At 43.1% G+C, this 16172-nt stretch overlaps 1 pseudogene; it reads left to right on the forward strand.

The window, feature by feature from the left end:
* Positions 1–692: 692 nt before the first annotated feature.
* LOC120399220 lies at positions 693–15881 on the forward strand (annotated as a pseudogene).
* The last annotated feature ends 291 nt before the right edge of the window (positions 15882–16172 follow it).

Here is a 16172-nt window from a genome sequence, read left to right on the forward strand (position 1 = left end):
GGTAATTTACTTTGTTCTGTCTGTTATTACTTGGAACCACTTTAATCCTACTTTTTGTATTTAATAAAATCACTTTTTACTTATTAATGAACCCAGAGTAAGTATTAATACTGGGGCGGATGAGGGCGGGGGAACAGCTGTGCAGAAGTGTTATTGAGGATGAACAATTTATGAGTTTATCCTGTATAAGCTTTATATAGGGTAAAATGAATTTATTTGGGTTTTGGTCCCCATTTGGAGCTGGGTATCTGAGTGCTGTAGACAGGAGCACTTGTTAAGCTGTTTTCAGTTAAGCCTGCAGCTTGTGAGGGACACGGTTCAGACTTGGATCTGTGTTTGCAGCAGGCAAACATGTCTGGCTCGAACAAGGCAAGGTACTGAAGTCCCAAGCTGGCAGGGAAAACGGGCTCAGAGGTAGTCTAGACACATCAGGTGGCAGTCCCAAGGGGGTTTTTGTGACCCAAACCGTCACAATGTTTCTTGTGGCCTTTGCTATGTGGGAGTTAAGCATCTGTGAGGAATGCAGGAGCACTCGTCCTGAGCCACTGAGCTGGCTGGACTGTTACATTGCTCCTGTTCATGTTTATACTCTTACTGGCTCTAACAGGCCATTTCACTGCGGTACAAATCCCAATGTTCATCTCAGTTCACTAACCCCATCTTTGGAATTTCTATCCCATAACCCACCAGAAATGAGTGAGCAGTCAGTGAGCTTTGTGGACCTCAGATTTCATACTCCTGAAGAGCAGAAGAGAAAACAAAGACCAAAACATGCCAGGGTCACAGGTACTGTATATTTACAATCTCCTGAATCTATGTCTAATGTTATTCTTTTAGCCCTATTCATATCTCCTTCTTGAACTTTATCCTACAAACCCTAACATTATAAAGCAGGGGTTGGCAACCTTTCAGAAGTGGTGTGCCGCGTCTTCATTTATTCATTCTAATTTAAGATTTTGTGTGCCAGTAATACATTGTAACATTTTTAGAAGGTCTCTTTCTGTAAGTCTATAATATATAACTAAACTATTGTTGTATATAAAGTAAACAAGGCTTTTAATGAAGCTTCTTAAACATTTTTTAAATTAAATTAAAATGCAGAGCTCCCCAGACCGGTGGCCAGGACCTGGGAAGTGTGAGTGCCATTGAAAGTCAGCTCACGTGCTGCCTTCGGCACACGTGCTATAAGTTGCCTACCCCTGTTATAAAACAGGAATCTGTGTTAGAATTTTTTCTCAAGTGTCAGTAAAACTATGTTAGTTTTGCGCCAGTCTGTGTGATATGAACGTACCCCCAGAAATGAATAATTTTCCAGATATGGGAAGGAGGTGGCTTTGTGCCTACAAAGCCCTGGAATGCAGAGATTTTGTTATATCCTTGGGGGCAGCCGGTTTAGGAAGAAATTACTTGAGGCCAGACAGCAGACAGCTAACAAAACTACCATTTTATTTACAGACACAGAGCTCCCCAAACCGGCCAAGACTGGCTGGGCTATCCCCTAATAATCTAACTCAGTTGCCATAGGAACAAAAACCATGACAACCAAATACACAACATATTCCTCCCCCCCAATAAGAACATCCCCTAAATAAAACAGACACTAGACTAGAGAAGGCGGGTAGACTGCCTCCATTCCTGGCTAAACCCTGGGGATTATTTTGCCCCATAACTGTGGGTTCGCCCTAGCTAAAGATCCAGCCGATGAGGAGGCCTTCTGTCTCTAGGTGGATTATGGATTCTGTCTCCTGGTGTTGTTGCACCCGAAAGTGCGATGGGCTCAGGGTCCACAGCACGAACAGGTGAGGAGGTGGTATCAGCTCGTGCTGGGCAAAGGGGTATCTCAGCCGCTGGCAGTAATGGAGGAGAACAGTCAGGAACAGGTGATTCCTGATTCGGTGTCTCACCAGAAGAGGTGAAGTCAGACCACACAATTGCAGATGTGTCCTGAGGACTGGCATGACCTGGCAACAGCTGATCTACATGTCGCCGCCAGGTAAGATTCTCTGCAGTCTGGACTGTGTAGGAAACAGGTCCTGTTTGAGTGATGATTGTGGCCGGGACCCATTTAGCTCTGGAAGTATAATTCCGAGCCAAAACTGGCTGTCCCGGGCTAAAGGTTCGCTCTTTTGCTCTGGGTGCCAGTCTGATAACTTGATATTGCTGCTGACGTTGCACAATTTGTCGGGGTTCAGAAGGTTTCAGCAGATCAAAGCAAGTGTGCAGCTGTCGTCCCATCATTAGAAAGGCCGGGGATGCCTGGGTCGTAGCATGAGGTGTGTTTCTGTAGGAAAGTAAGAAGGTATCCAGACACTTTTGAATGGAGTGTTGTCCCCTTGCTGATTTCAAAGCGTGTTTCATTGTCTGCACAAATCTTTCAGCTAATCCGTTGGTGGATGGATGATATGGTGCTGACGTGATGTGGTGTATCCCATTTGCCTTCATAAACTTTTGAAACTCCTGAGAGACGAACTGTGGTCCGTTGTTGCTCACAAGTTGTTCTGGCAGACCAAAATGACTAAAGAGTCCTCGTAGTTTTTGGATAGTACTCTCTGCAGTAGTGGACTGCATTATAGAGACTTCTGGCCATTTAGAAGGGGCATCTACTGCCACCAAGAACATGCTTCCTTCAAGGGGGCCAGCGAAGTCAACGTGAATACGTTGCCACGGGTTTTCAGGCCAGTCCCATGGGTGTAGGGGTGCCCACTGGGGTGCATTCCTCACACCCTGACATGACATACAAGCTTTTGCCTTCTCTTCAATAGCACTGTCCAATCCAGGCCACCAAAAATAGCTTTGTGCAATTTCCTTCATGCACACTATTCCACAGTGACCGGAATGTAGCTGTTCTAACATCTGTGATCTCAATGGTGTTGGAATAATGAAACGTCTCCCCCACAACAAACAACCAGATTGGACCAATAACTCCGTCCTCCTGGACATGTAGGTAACAAGGTCGGGTGAGACCGGAGAGGTTTGTTGAGACTTTCCATGCATCACCAGGTCCATAACTTGGGACAATACTGGGTCAACGCGAGTTGCCTTCTTTATCTGAGTAGCAGTGATGGGTGTATTCTCTACCTGTTCAAAGTAGAAGATTTCCTTTTGGGCACTATCTTGATGTTTGACTGGCAAAGGCAACCTTGAGAGGCCATCTGCATTGCCGTGCAGAGTGGATTTCCGATATTTGATTTCATATGTGTGTGCTGAAAGTAGCAATTCCTAACGTTGCATACGACTAGCAGCTAATGGGGGAATGCCTGTGTAGGGTCCAAAAATTGACATCAGAGGTCGATGGTCTGTGAGAAGATTAAACTTTCGCCCAAACAGGTACTGATGAAACTTCCAAATTCCAAAAACAATTCCTAATGCCTCACGTTTGATTTGGGCATAGTTAGTTTCTGCTTTGCTTAGAGTGCGTGAAGCAAAAGCAATAGGTCTCTCTTCTGCCGAAGGCATAATGTGTGACACGACTGCTCCCACTCCATAAGGGGAGGCATCGCAGGCCAATTGTAGGGGTAAGGATGGATCAAAGTGTGTTAGAACTTCAGAATTTAGCAATGTAACCTTAGCTTTGTTAAATGCAACATCACAGGCTTCAGTCCACTTCCAGGCCTTGTTCTGCCCAAGGAACTCATGAAGTGGTTTTAGCAGTGTGGCTAACTGTGAGATGAACTTTCCATAATAGTTCAGTAGTCCTAGAAATGAGTGCAGCTGGCTTACATTTCGAGGTGAGGGAGCCTCCACAATAGTTTAACTTTTGCAGGGGCCTTATGAAGACCTGCAGAATCAATGATGTGTCCCAAATATTCAACAGAGGGCTTGAAGAATTCACACTTGTCTTTGCGAACCCCTAGGCCATACTCTTCCAGTCTTTGTAGGGTAGCCTCTAAATTCTTTAAGTGATCCTCTTCATTTCTTCCAGTGACCAGGATATCATCCAGATAGCACTGAACTCCTGACAAGCCACACAAGATCTGGTCCATAGCCCTCTGGAGCAGGGCGGGAGCAGACGTTATTCCGAAGGGTAGGCGACAGTATCGATAAAGCCCCTTATGAGTCACAATAGTCAACAGCTCTTGGGACTTTTCATCGACGTGCATCTGTAAATATGCTTGACTCAGATCAATCTTACTGAACTTTTGTCCCCCAGCCAGGCCTGCGAAGAGGTCATCGATGCGGGGAAGCGGGTATTGCTCTTCACACAACACTGGGTTGACAGTGACTTTAAAATCACCGCAAATCCGGAGAGAGCCATCTTTCTTCACTATTGGAACGATAGGAGTGGCCCATGAGCTATGGGTAACGGGTATTAGGACTCCATTGGTGACCAGGGGCTCCACATCTGCTTCAACTTTTGGCCTGATGGCATATGGCACAGTTCGGGCTTTCAGATATTTTGATGGACTGTCAGGTTTAATGTTCAATGTCACAGTGATTCCCTTCATACTTCCTAAATCATCTCCAAAAACAGCAGCATGTTTCCTTAGTATAGGGGTTAGACTGGTTTCTTCTTTAGTCATCCGGTGCACTTCTGCCCAGTTCAGTTGAATCTTCCCAAGCCAAGACCTACCCATTAAGGCTGGGTAGTTACCTCTCACCACAAACAGTGGCAATTTAGCAGCCTGTCCATTGAGCTCCACCTTAACATCAATAGTGCCCAACATGGGCACAGCTTCTCCCGTATACATCTTTAGAACAGTTTTTGTTGCCTTAAGCGGAAGATGCTGTAACGTTTCTTTATACACAGTCTCGGAGACCAGCGAGAGGGTTGCACCGGTGTCCAGTTCCATGCGTATAGGTTTGCAATCCAACAACGGGGTTACCCAGTATTCATGTGAGCTCACTGCCAAAGACAAAACATGCAGTGGCACTTCCTCTTGCGATGAGGTGTCACCTTGATCATCCTGGGTCTGCTCTAGGATATGCAGGGTTCCTCTTTTTGTCGGCCAGACCACAGGCCTCTTTTTCTTTTGTTTACAGGCACACTCAATGTGTCCCTTTTTGCCACAGCGTCGACACACCAGGTCCTTACACCAGCATTCTGATGCCTGGTGACCCGGCTTACCACAGCGGTAACATTCTTGACTCTGCACAGTTTTGTGGGTCGGTTCTTGTGACACTTTTTGCACCCTAGGGGATGCACCGATGTATTGTGCCTCCCTTGTAGCCAGTTCCATGGAGACAGCAATATCAACAGCCTTCTGTAATGTAAGCTGAGCCTCTGTCAGTAGGCGCTTCCATATAGCTTCACTGTAGAGGCCACACACTAACCTGTCACGCAGGGCATCATTTAACATCTGTTTAAATTCACAGTGTTCTGCTAGCTTTTTTAAAATTGCTACAAATTGTACAACTGTTTCATCTTCCTTTTGGTTTCTTTTGTGGAACCTATATCTTTCAGCAATTACCAGTGGTTTTGGTGGAAAATGGGACCCCAGGATTTCCACAATGTCACTGTAAGATTTAGTCTCAGGCTTAACAGGGTGTAGTAAGCTGCGTAGCATGGAGTAGGTTTTAGCCCCTACAACACTTAAGAATTTTGGCACCTTCTTCGCTTCTGTAATGTCATTTGCAATAACAAAAAGCTCAAAATGCTCAGTATACACATGCCACTGTTCTATATTCTCATCAAAAGGTTCCAGTGTCCTGCTCAGAGTAGCCATGATTTTTAGTTTCACTTTCACAGTCAGTGCAAACAAGCAGTTTTCTTTACCACATCCTTCTTGTAGTGTGGGGCCCAAAACTGGACACAGTACTCCAAATGAGGCCTCACCAGTGCTGAATAGAGGGGAATGATCACATCCCTCGATCTGCTGGAAATGCCCCTAGTTATACAACCCAAAATGCCATTAGCCTTCTTGGCAACAAGGGCATAGTGTTGACTTATATTCTTCTACTTCCTTCTGTTACTGGAGCAGCACCGGACTCCCATCCATCGTCGCTACTTGTTATATCCTTGGGGGCAGCCGGTTTAGGAAGAAATCACTTGAGGCCAGACAGCAGACAGCTAAGAAAACTACCATTTTATTTACAGACACAGAGCTCCCCCAACCGGCCGTGACTGGCTGGGCTATCCCCTAATAATCTAACTCAGTTGCCATAGGAACAAAAACCATGACAACCAAATACACAACAAATTTGATTATGAAATAATAAACCCTTCTGTCACAGGGTGATACTCGCTGTTTAAGAGGGAAGGCTAGTGCACCTGTGATTGGTCAGCTGACCCCCAGGTGGGCTATCAGAGAAGGCATCAGGGTGGATTGCTCTCTGAGCAAATATTTTCCATCTTGAGAACACTGTTCAGGTTTTCCAGAACTTCCATTGCCCTGAAGCCGCACCATGGAATCTTTCTGCCAGTTGGCAAAGCTTTAGGAGTCATCACTCATGAGAAAGGTCTCTTGTACCTGAGGATAACCTTTGACACAGTTCCAGACTTAACTACATAGATGACCCTCCCTCCTGCTCTTCCTTGTGGGCACCTATCTGAGATTTTAGGCTTTCCAGCTGTCACTCGCCCTCAGACTGCAAGTTTATGCTTGCAGTCCCTCTGCACCTGACTGCAATTTCCCAGCAGATCTGATCAGGGAGCACCGTCTGCAGTTAACTCTTTCTCCAAGGGCTATAACAGTGTATTCCAGTTACCAACCAATATTCACAAAGCAAACAGCATTTATTCTTAGGGCAAAAGCACTAAAGAGAAAACATATTAAAAAAAACAATAAAATGACCTGAATGCATGCTAAAAGCTTACCTGAAGTCACCCCGAGCTCCAACAATGGGCTCTGGTAGTTGTCAATTTTCAGACCCCCACAAATGGGTTTGCCCATTTGCTCCCAAGTTCAGCATTTAAGATCAGAAACCATACCTCAACTGGCTAATTCAGCTGTTTTTTATACTGCTCTGGCCTTTGATTTGCAGTTTCCAAGAACAGATAAACCCCAGTCAATGGCCCACTCCCCGGGGTGTAGCTTCAGAAAGGTGGTGTTGCATAACTAGCATTGTGGAATTTGCATGAACCCCTCCCCAGAGATTCCCCAGGAAATCTCTTTAACACTTATTGTTCCAAAAGTCCATACCTATCTGGCACATTTCATTATAGTCATTTGGACTCCTTATACTTGCCAGGTCTCCCATGTACAACCATAATGTTGCACTAGCTCTGATACAGAAAAAGTAAGCTGAGTTCTCTTAGATGATTCAGCCTGAATCTCTTGACTTTTCTCCAGAACAGCTTCTAGATAGGCCAGAGTTCTAGTTGCTGCAAGCTAAGGCATCAGTTTACTGGTGCCCTGCAAGGTTTCTTGTAATTACTATCTTATTTGCAAGCCTCATAAGAAACAGAAATATTTTTAAATGGTTTATATATCGTTTACAGATAGCAGAAAATAAGAAACTAATATTTAACTCACCATCTCACTATGCTTTCTGTTCATCTGCATAATCTAACAGCTACTGCCTGCATTGGGTCAAATCCTGATGTCTTTACATTCCTACTTGGATGACTCTGATAAAGGTCAAATTGGAAATCTGACAAAAATTTTGAACAAGTGTAATTAACCAGTGGAACAGATGACAAAGGAATGTGATAATTCTCCACCAACTGGAGTCTTTAAATGAAGATTGACTCTCTTTCTAAAAGATATGAGCTAGTTCAATCATAAATTATTGGTTTTAAAAACAGGAATTACTGGGTGTGGTTCCTATGGCCTGTGTTATATTATGCAGGAACTCACGATCATAATGTTGCCTTCTAGCCTTAACATCTATGAAGTTATATTTCCACCTACTGTGATGACAATTTCATAAAGCTGTCTTTCCATCCTTATAACCTATCAGAAATCAGTGAGCAGGAAATGGCCTACTCTGACCTGGAGTTTCACACTCTTTCAAAGCAGAAGAGGCAGCAAAATATTATGCACTATGAGCTGCTGGCTCCTTACGTTCTTTTACCAAAGTGTTTATAGCAAAACATCCTCCTCTATAGCCTCATATTTCAGAAACAATAAAATTAGAATTTTGTCTAGTGTGGCAGGAAATGGCACATTACCAGGAACTTGCTTAAGACCACACTGGGCCAAGGTGTGGGCAGAAATTGGGATGTGACAGCTCTGGCCTTCACCAGGAGCAAATGTTTTCTCCAAGTTATCTCAATTCATGCCAGATTTATTGAACACACATTCAATATTTATTATTATTGGACTGGTTTAGCTCCAATGGTGGGTTCTGGATTTGATAGACTGGTGTGGCTGAGAGCTCTGATCTGATCCCAGAATCTCAGGAGACGGGAACATTCTAGCCATGTTTGCTTTCATTTTCTCTCTCTTATTTTGTTAGAATCTCCTCCGTCTTCACCATGGCTCCTTACAGTGATTCTGGGGCTCCTCTGTCTGGCTTTGCTAGTAACTGCAAGGGTTTGGGTTGCCATGGGTAAGTATTTGCCAAGACGGCAAAAAATATGATCTGAACCATTATAACTTTTAGAAGGGCTTTGAATGCGGTGTGTAAATGCATGTGTGAGACACTGTCATAGTTTGCATTACTTCGTGAAAAACAACTTTCATTTGTTATTCAGAGCCTGTTGCCCGCCGAGCTGTGATTTGAATTTTAACTGTAAAACAAGTGAGAAGCTGAGATACTTTTAAGGTTCTACACAGCATTTTGGAACAAGCTTTCAAGCCCAGGTCAACAGACTCAGGCTAGCGAGGCTTCCACTAATGCTCTACAAATTGCTGTACAGACAGCACTTTGAAGTTACATTTTGTGGTGTAGCTCCAGCTCTGAACCCTAGGGAGAGGGGTGGTCCTAAGAGTCCTTCTGAGTGAACACTTGATTTGATTTGAGACTTAAACTATCTATAGTTTAAATGTGGTTAGAAATGGCATCATGACTAGGACTGGGTGAATTTTTTTTTCAGTGAATATTTTATTAGCAGGGGCAGCTCCAGGCACCAGCATGCCAAGCGCGTGTCTGGGGCATCAAGCTAGGGGGGGCGCTCTGCCAGTCGCCATGAGGGCGGCAGGCAGGTTGCCTTCGGCGGCATGCCTGCAGAGGGTCCGCTGTTCCCACGGCTTCGGCGGACCTCCCGCAGGCGTGCTGCCGAATCCGCAGGACCGGGGACCTGTTTATTAGCCCAAAAAATGCATTTTTCAGGGTACTGAAACTATTTGTGAATTCAGATAGAATTCAAAGAATACTTTTGGCCAAAAAATTGATTTTTTTATTTAAAAAAGGGAAATGGTTTGTTTCAGTGATTTCAGAATAAAAAGCTTGAAAAATACCTCAAAACAAAACTCCAGGAAGAACTGAAAAGTGTTTTGGGTTGTTTTTTTTATTTTCATTTTGGCCACCTATAGATCTGAAATTAATTTTGTTGTTTTTTGGGTTTTGTTCCAGGAGAAAAACTGGAATATATCAGTTCAGGTTCAAAATTAACCAATTTTTGTTCTAGATGGGGGAGGATAGCTCAGTGGTTTGAGCATTAGCTTGCTAAACCCAGGGTTATGAGTTTAATCCTTGAAGGGGCCATTTAGGGATCTGGGGCAAAAATCTGTCTGGGGATTAGTCCTGCTTTGAGCAGGGGGTTGGACTAGATGACCTCCTGAGGGCCCTTCTAACCCTGATATTCTATGATTTTTCATCTACAAACCAAAAAATTAATTATTCATTCAGTTCTAATCACGATACAGAGCTGCATGGTTCCACATTTCTTGCTTCTGATTGGTATCATGGTCTTTCAAGTTTGCTCAGTTCACCAGTCCAAAAGGAAATGGGGCCTGATTTTGTTCTTACTTACGTCAGTGTTAATCATGAGAATTCTGTTAATCAGATTTTAAGACCATAGAGACTGTTTTGTAAATAGCAAAGCAGTGTTACTGTCATAAACCTACAGCTAAAGGTATCATAAAATCCCCCCTTTACCTGTAAAGGGTTAAGAAGCTCAGATAACCTGGTTGGCACCTGACCAAAAGGACCAATAAGGGGAGAAGATACTTTCAGATCTGTGGGGGAAGGTTTTTGTTTTGTGTTCCTTTGTGTTCTCTCCCGGACAGCGACGAACCAGGGTAGGGAAAATACATCTCCTAAAGCCATACCTGAACTAAGCATCTAAGATTACAAATTGTAAGTAACAGGAAGGAAATGCATTAGATTATCTTTTGTTTAACATGTGAATTTTCCCTAGTCTAAGAGGGAGGTTTATTCCTGGTGTTTTTGTAACTTTAAAGTTTTGCCTAGAGGTGAATCCTCTGTGTTTTGAATCTGATTACCCTGTAATATTACCTTCTGATATTCTGATTTTACAGAGGTGCTTCTTTTACTTTTTCTTTGTAATAAAGTTCTATTTTTAAGAACCTGATTGGTTTTTAGTGTCCTAAAAACCCAAGAGGCTGGTCTGTGCTCACCTTGTTTACTCTCAAGCCTTCCCAGGAAAGGGGGTGAAGGGGCTTGGGGGGGATATTTTGAGGAAACAGGAACGCCAAGTGATCCTTTTCCTAAATCTTTGTCTAACTCACTTGGTGGTGGCAGCAATACCGTTCCAAGGACCAGGAAGAATTTGTGCCTTGGGAGTTTTTAACCTAAGCTGTTAAAGATTATTTTAGGGGGTCTTTCATGCGGGTCTCCACATCTGTACCCTACAGTTGAGAGTGGGGAGGGAACTCTGACAGTTACCAATTCCTTAATTACTTTAACATCAAAATAAAACTGAAAACTCCACATTGTGTAAATCTCATAAGAATGGCCATACTGGGTCAGACCAAAGGTCCATTTAGCCGAGTATCCTGTTTTTTAACAGTGGCCAATATCATATGCAACAGAGGGAATGAACAGAACAGGTAATCATCAAGTGATCCATCCCCTGTCGCCCATTCCCAGCTTCTGGTAAACAGACTAGGGAAACCATCCTTGCCTATCTTGGCTAATAGCCACTGATGGACCTATCCTCCATGAACTTATTTACTTCTTTTTTAAACCCTGTTATAGTCTTGGCCTTCACAACATCCTCTGGCAGAGTTATGCAGGTTGACTGTGCTGTGTGAAGAAATACTTCCTTTTGTTTGTTTGAAACCTGCTGCCTATTAATTTCATTTGGTGAGCCCAAGTTCTTGCGTTATGACAAGGAGTAAATAACACTTCCTTATTTACTTTCTCCACACCTGTCATGATTTTACAGACCTCTGTCATATCCTCTCTTAGTCATTTCTTTTCAAAAATGAAAAATCTTATTAATCTCTCCTCGCACAAAAGCTCTTCCATACCCCTAATTTTTGTTGCCCTTTTCTACACCTTTTCTAATTCCAATATATCTTTTTTGAGATGGAGCGATCACATCTGCATGCAGTATTCAAGATGTGGGCATACCATGGATTTATATAAAGGCAGCATGATATTTTCTGTCTTATTATCTAACCCCTTCTTAATCATTCCCAACATTCTATTCACTTTTTTGACTGCTGCTGCACATTGAGTGGGTGTTTTCAGAGAACTATTCACAATGACTCCAAGATCTCTCTCTTGAGTGGTAACAGCTATTTTAGATCCTATCATTGGATTATTGATCCCCCCCAGTGTGCTAATCTACAGAGGATATGAGTAGCCCATGGCTACTGTCTTTGGGTATGTCTGTGGTATGAAGACTGTACCAGAATAGCTAAACTGCTATAGCTATGTCAGCATAACCCAAAAGTGTAGACATGACCTACTCAACTGGAAGGAGTTTTACCATTGGAATAGGAACACCATCTCCCCAAATGATAGCTACATAGCATTCTTTCATTTACATAGCTGTGTCTGTGCTGGGGGTTAGGTCGGCATAGATACATCAGTTAGGCATGTTTTTTTTCACACTCCTAACCGATGTCGCTATGTTGGCCTATCTTTCTAGTACAGACCAAGCATTTACCGGAAGTTATATCAGCTCATACTTTTAGCTCTGGAGGTCTCCAGCATCTAAGCCATGAAGGCAACTGTCACAATTGCTATTGGCATCCTGAGACTGGAAAAGGCAAATTTATACAGGTGTATTTAATTTTATTGTAACTCATTTCTTGTGTTAAGGATTTGAGTTCTCCAGGCTTCCCATCAAGTGAGAAGGCAGAATGAGGATACCCTGAAAAACTTTCTGTCTTTGAGTATGTCTATGCTATGGAGACTATACCAGAATAGCTAAACTGCTATAGCTATGTCAGCATAACCCAAAAGTGTAGAAGTGATCTACTCTGATGGAAAGAGTTTTTCCACTGGAATAGGAACACCACCTCCCCAGATGATGGTAGCTACATAGCATTCTTCCATTTACATAGCTGTATCTGTGTGAGGGGTTAGCTTGTCATTTAGTGGAATGTTTTTTTTCACACCCCTGACTACTAGAGCTAAGTTGCTATAGCTTTCAAGTGTAGCCCAAGCCTTTAACTTAAGCTGTAGTAGTTCATGCTTTTAGCTCAGAAGGTCTCCAGCTCAATCCCCAGTGTGTAAGCTACAATAACCACTGTGACAATTGTTGTTAGCATCTTTATAATACAAAAGGCAAATGATTTATATAAGTGTATTTAATTTTGTTTTAACTGATTGCTTGTTTTACGGATTTAAGCTCTCCAGGCTTCCCATGAAGTGAGAAGACAGAATGAGGAACTTATCCAGAAACAGGCTATTCTGAAAAACTTCACCCAATTGCAGGAAACACTGAAAAGCTGCATGCAACAAAGAGATGATCTCCAAGCCAATAACACAGAACTCTCAAATGTTGTGAATAGGGAAGGTATCAATCAGAGCTCACTCTTTTGTTATATTCTTTATGGTAATATTGTTGCTTAATCAGAATCCAGCTCTCCTTGTCCTTATTAACAACAAAAGATACTTTGGTTCCTGGAGCACATGATTTATGAGGAGAGGCTGAGAGAACTGGGATTGTTTAGTCTGCAGAAGAGACGCATGAGGGGGGATTTGATAGCTGCTTTCAACTACCTGAAAGGGGTTCCAAAGAGGATGGATCTAGACTGTTCTCAGTAGTACCTGATGACAGAACAAGGAGTAATGGTCTCAAGTTGCAGTGGGGGAGGTTTAGGTTGGATATTAGGAAAAACTTTTTCACTCAGTGGTGAAGCACTGGAATGGGTTACCTAGGCCTGGTCTACACTAAAAAGGGGGTTTGAATTAGGGTACAGAAATTCAGCTACGGGAATAGCGTAGCTGAATTCGAAGTAACCTAATTCGAACTAGTCACCCGTCCAGACGCGGCGGGGTCAAACTCCGCGGCTCCCCCGTCGACTCCACCACCACCATTTGCAGTGGTGGAGTACTGGAGTCGACTGCGGCGCTTCCGGAGTTCGAACTATCGCATCTAGATCAGACGCGATAGTTCGAACTCCTAGAAGTCGAACTCACCGCGTTGACCCGGACGGTAAGTGTAGACTAGGCCCCAGGGAGGCGGTGGAATCTCCTTCCTTAGAGGTTTTTAAGATCAGGCTTGACAAAGCCCTGGTTGGGATGATTTAGTTGGGGATTTGGTCCTGCTTTGAGCAGGATGACCACTAGATGACCTCCTGAGGTCCCTTCCAACCCTGATATTCTATGATTCTTTGATCATTTGCCATCACTTTGAAAATGAGGCCATGATGATGATGATTCATCTGTAGCAGAAGCAAGTTGTTCAAAAAGGCATCTCACTGTTGCTACCTCCTGCACAATTGCTTTTTGTGAGGTGGACAATGCTGTGCTGGTTGTTCCTATATGAGAATTGCTCCCTCTCTCCTCTAGTGCTCTCATTACTTTTCTTGTTCATTGTGATCTGAATGGAGCTGGATGGGAAACAGGTTTCCTGTCCCATGAGCACTTTTGAGAATTCAAAATTTTCCCATTTCATGTTGGGATAAAACCGAGACCTTTCTATGTTTTCTATGAAAAAACAGATAAACCCCAGAGCAGCCAATAGCCTGGTGTTGAGGGGTCTCACACGGGATGAGGGAGAATCAGGGTTAAGTCCCTGCTCTGCCTGATTCAGAAAAGAGCCTTGACCCAAGTATCCCATATGCCAGGTTATTTTTCGGGCACCAACATCAGCTTCATCCTAGCTGGCAAGACAAACACTACATTCCCAGTGAGAAATATACACACTAGCTAGTACACGGTGACATTCAGTATCAAACTGTGTCGCACCCATCAATAGAGAAATATGCCAGGTCTATATTGCTCTCTTTTTCAAGGAGATAAATGCAGCTCTTGCCCTGAGGGCTGGATACAGCACAGAGGGAAGTGTTACCATTTTACACATGAAAGGAGCTCCTGGCAGAAGAGTCGAGAATACTGCTCGTCTCATGGCTCCAGACTGCTGAGATAGAGAACAAGGAAGAACTGGTAGGGAATTTACCCTTTGCCTTATTTTCCTGTATTTTCCAAACTATACTTGCCCAATATTCATCTGGTGGTGAAGTGGGATATGGGTATAAAATGAAAAATAACACTGGCAGGGTAAAATGACCCTCTAAACTGCTGTGTTGTATTCAGAGCTGTGTCCCCAAGAGACACTGGGCAAATTTTTGGGTACCAGAGAAGGAGTGAATCCAAATTTTATCACTGACTTCAGGAGTGATTAAAGGGAGTGTATAGCATGAGGAAGGCACAGAGTCCTTTCTTAGGGTCTGAGTCTCCTCTCACTCCACTGTGAATCAGGATTTCCTCCACTGAAGTCAATGAAATGAAACCCATCTGAGAATAAAATCAAGCTTTGTCTCTCTTTAACAGAGGCTGGAAATGCTGTTGGGTTAGTGTCTGTGCTGCTTGGGAAGAGAACTCCTCATGTCTCTTATTAGTGATATCCCTGGCTGATGGGACAATTGTGTTGACTTGTTCTCCAGGCTATCCCATCAGTTCTTCTCAGCCAGGATGTAGCTGTGATGCTTCCCGTGAGGGACAGGTGCAGATTAAATTGGGCAAAAATCTCATAAAATCTATGTCTAACTATGTTAGAAAAAATGAGGTGTGATTGGCTAACGTATGGGCATTATGAAACACTGGTCCTGTTTGGGACACATCAACCTCCCTGGTATGCATACACCTACCAATGGGGATTGATGTAAATGATTTAGTCTTGTTCCCAAACAGGATTTCATAAACAGACTGGCGAGTTTTCACTGGATTGGACTATTCCGTATGGGAGCTACTACAAGCTGGCTGTGGGAGGATGGCACAGCTGCCACTGACCTGTAAGTCTTTGGCAGATCTAGAAGTTGTTCACTTGTGTTTTACATAGACATTCATAAATATTCTAAAATCAGACATTTCAAAGCTGAAACACTAAGGGTGATGCCACCATTACACTTAATGAGAAAAAGAAGAGAATACCCTCCTACCCCTGAACATTAAATTGTACAACAACTGCAGTAAATAGAAAACAAGAGGCCATCTCAGCTAAATTAACAATCTCACACCAAAAAAATATTTCAAATCACAAAGAAATGCTTTTCATAGCTCATCTTGCAGGACATGTTATTCTGAGAAGTGAAATTAATGGGTAAAATAAGTTAACCCCAATCTTTAGGCAGCCAAATGCAATGACACTGTTTGTGATTTTAAAAAAATGGCATGGCTGAGTGTTAAATGTAGCTTTCCACCCCAGATTCCAAGTAAAGAAGAAAGAGCCTGGAGAGTCCTGTGTACTTTTGAATGCAGGAGAAGCCTCCTCCTATAATTGTACACAACGATATCGCTGTATTTGTGAGAAGAGAGCTGCTTAGCTGAAGCCTGAGGATCACAGCATCCGAGACACACATCCTGGATGTTCCAAAGACAAAGAGAAATCACTTCAATTTGCTGTGTTACCATTCAGACTGAGGGGCTGCAGTTTCAGGTGATAAAACACACAGCAGACTGTCAAGATGCAGGGCAGAGACCCCAAACTGGAATCTTCTCCAGCCAACCAGAGCACTCCCACCATACTGAATGACTGTCATTCCCAACTGGGTTGATAAGAGTTGATTTCAGAGGCCATTAGTGCAAATATTAATAAATACTTTGTAAAAAAATATAGAGTGTTATTTGTGCACTGGGTGTTTTATGGAAAAAAACAACAACAATTTGCCCCAAAGAGCTTACAGTGTAAATTCAAACGAAATACAATCTGAGGCTCATACAGAGACAAAAGAGGAATGGGAGAGGAAGATAATAACTCCCCAGCT

This window comes from Mauremys reevesii, linkage group 1 (genome assembly GCF_016161935.1).
Source record: "Mauremys reevesii isolate NIE-2019 linkage group 1, ASM1616193v1, whole genome shotgun sequence".
NCBI classification, from domain to species: domain Eukaryota; kingdom Metazoa; phylum Chordata; order Testudines; family Geoemydidae; genus Mauremys; species Mauremys reevesii.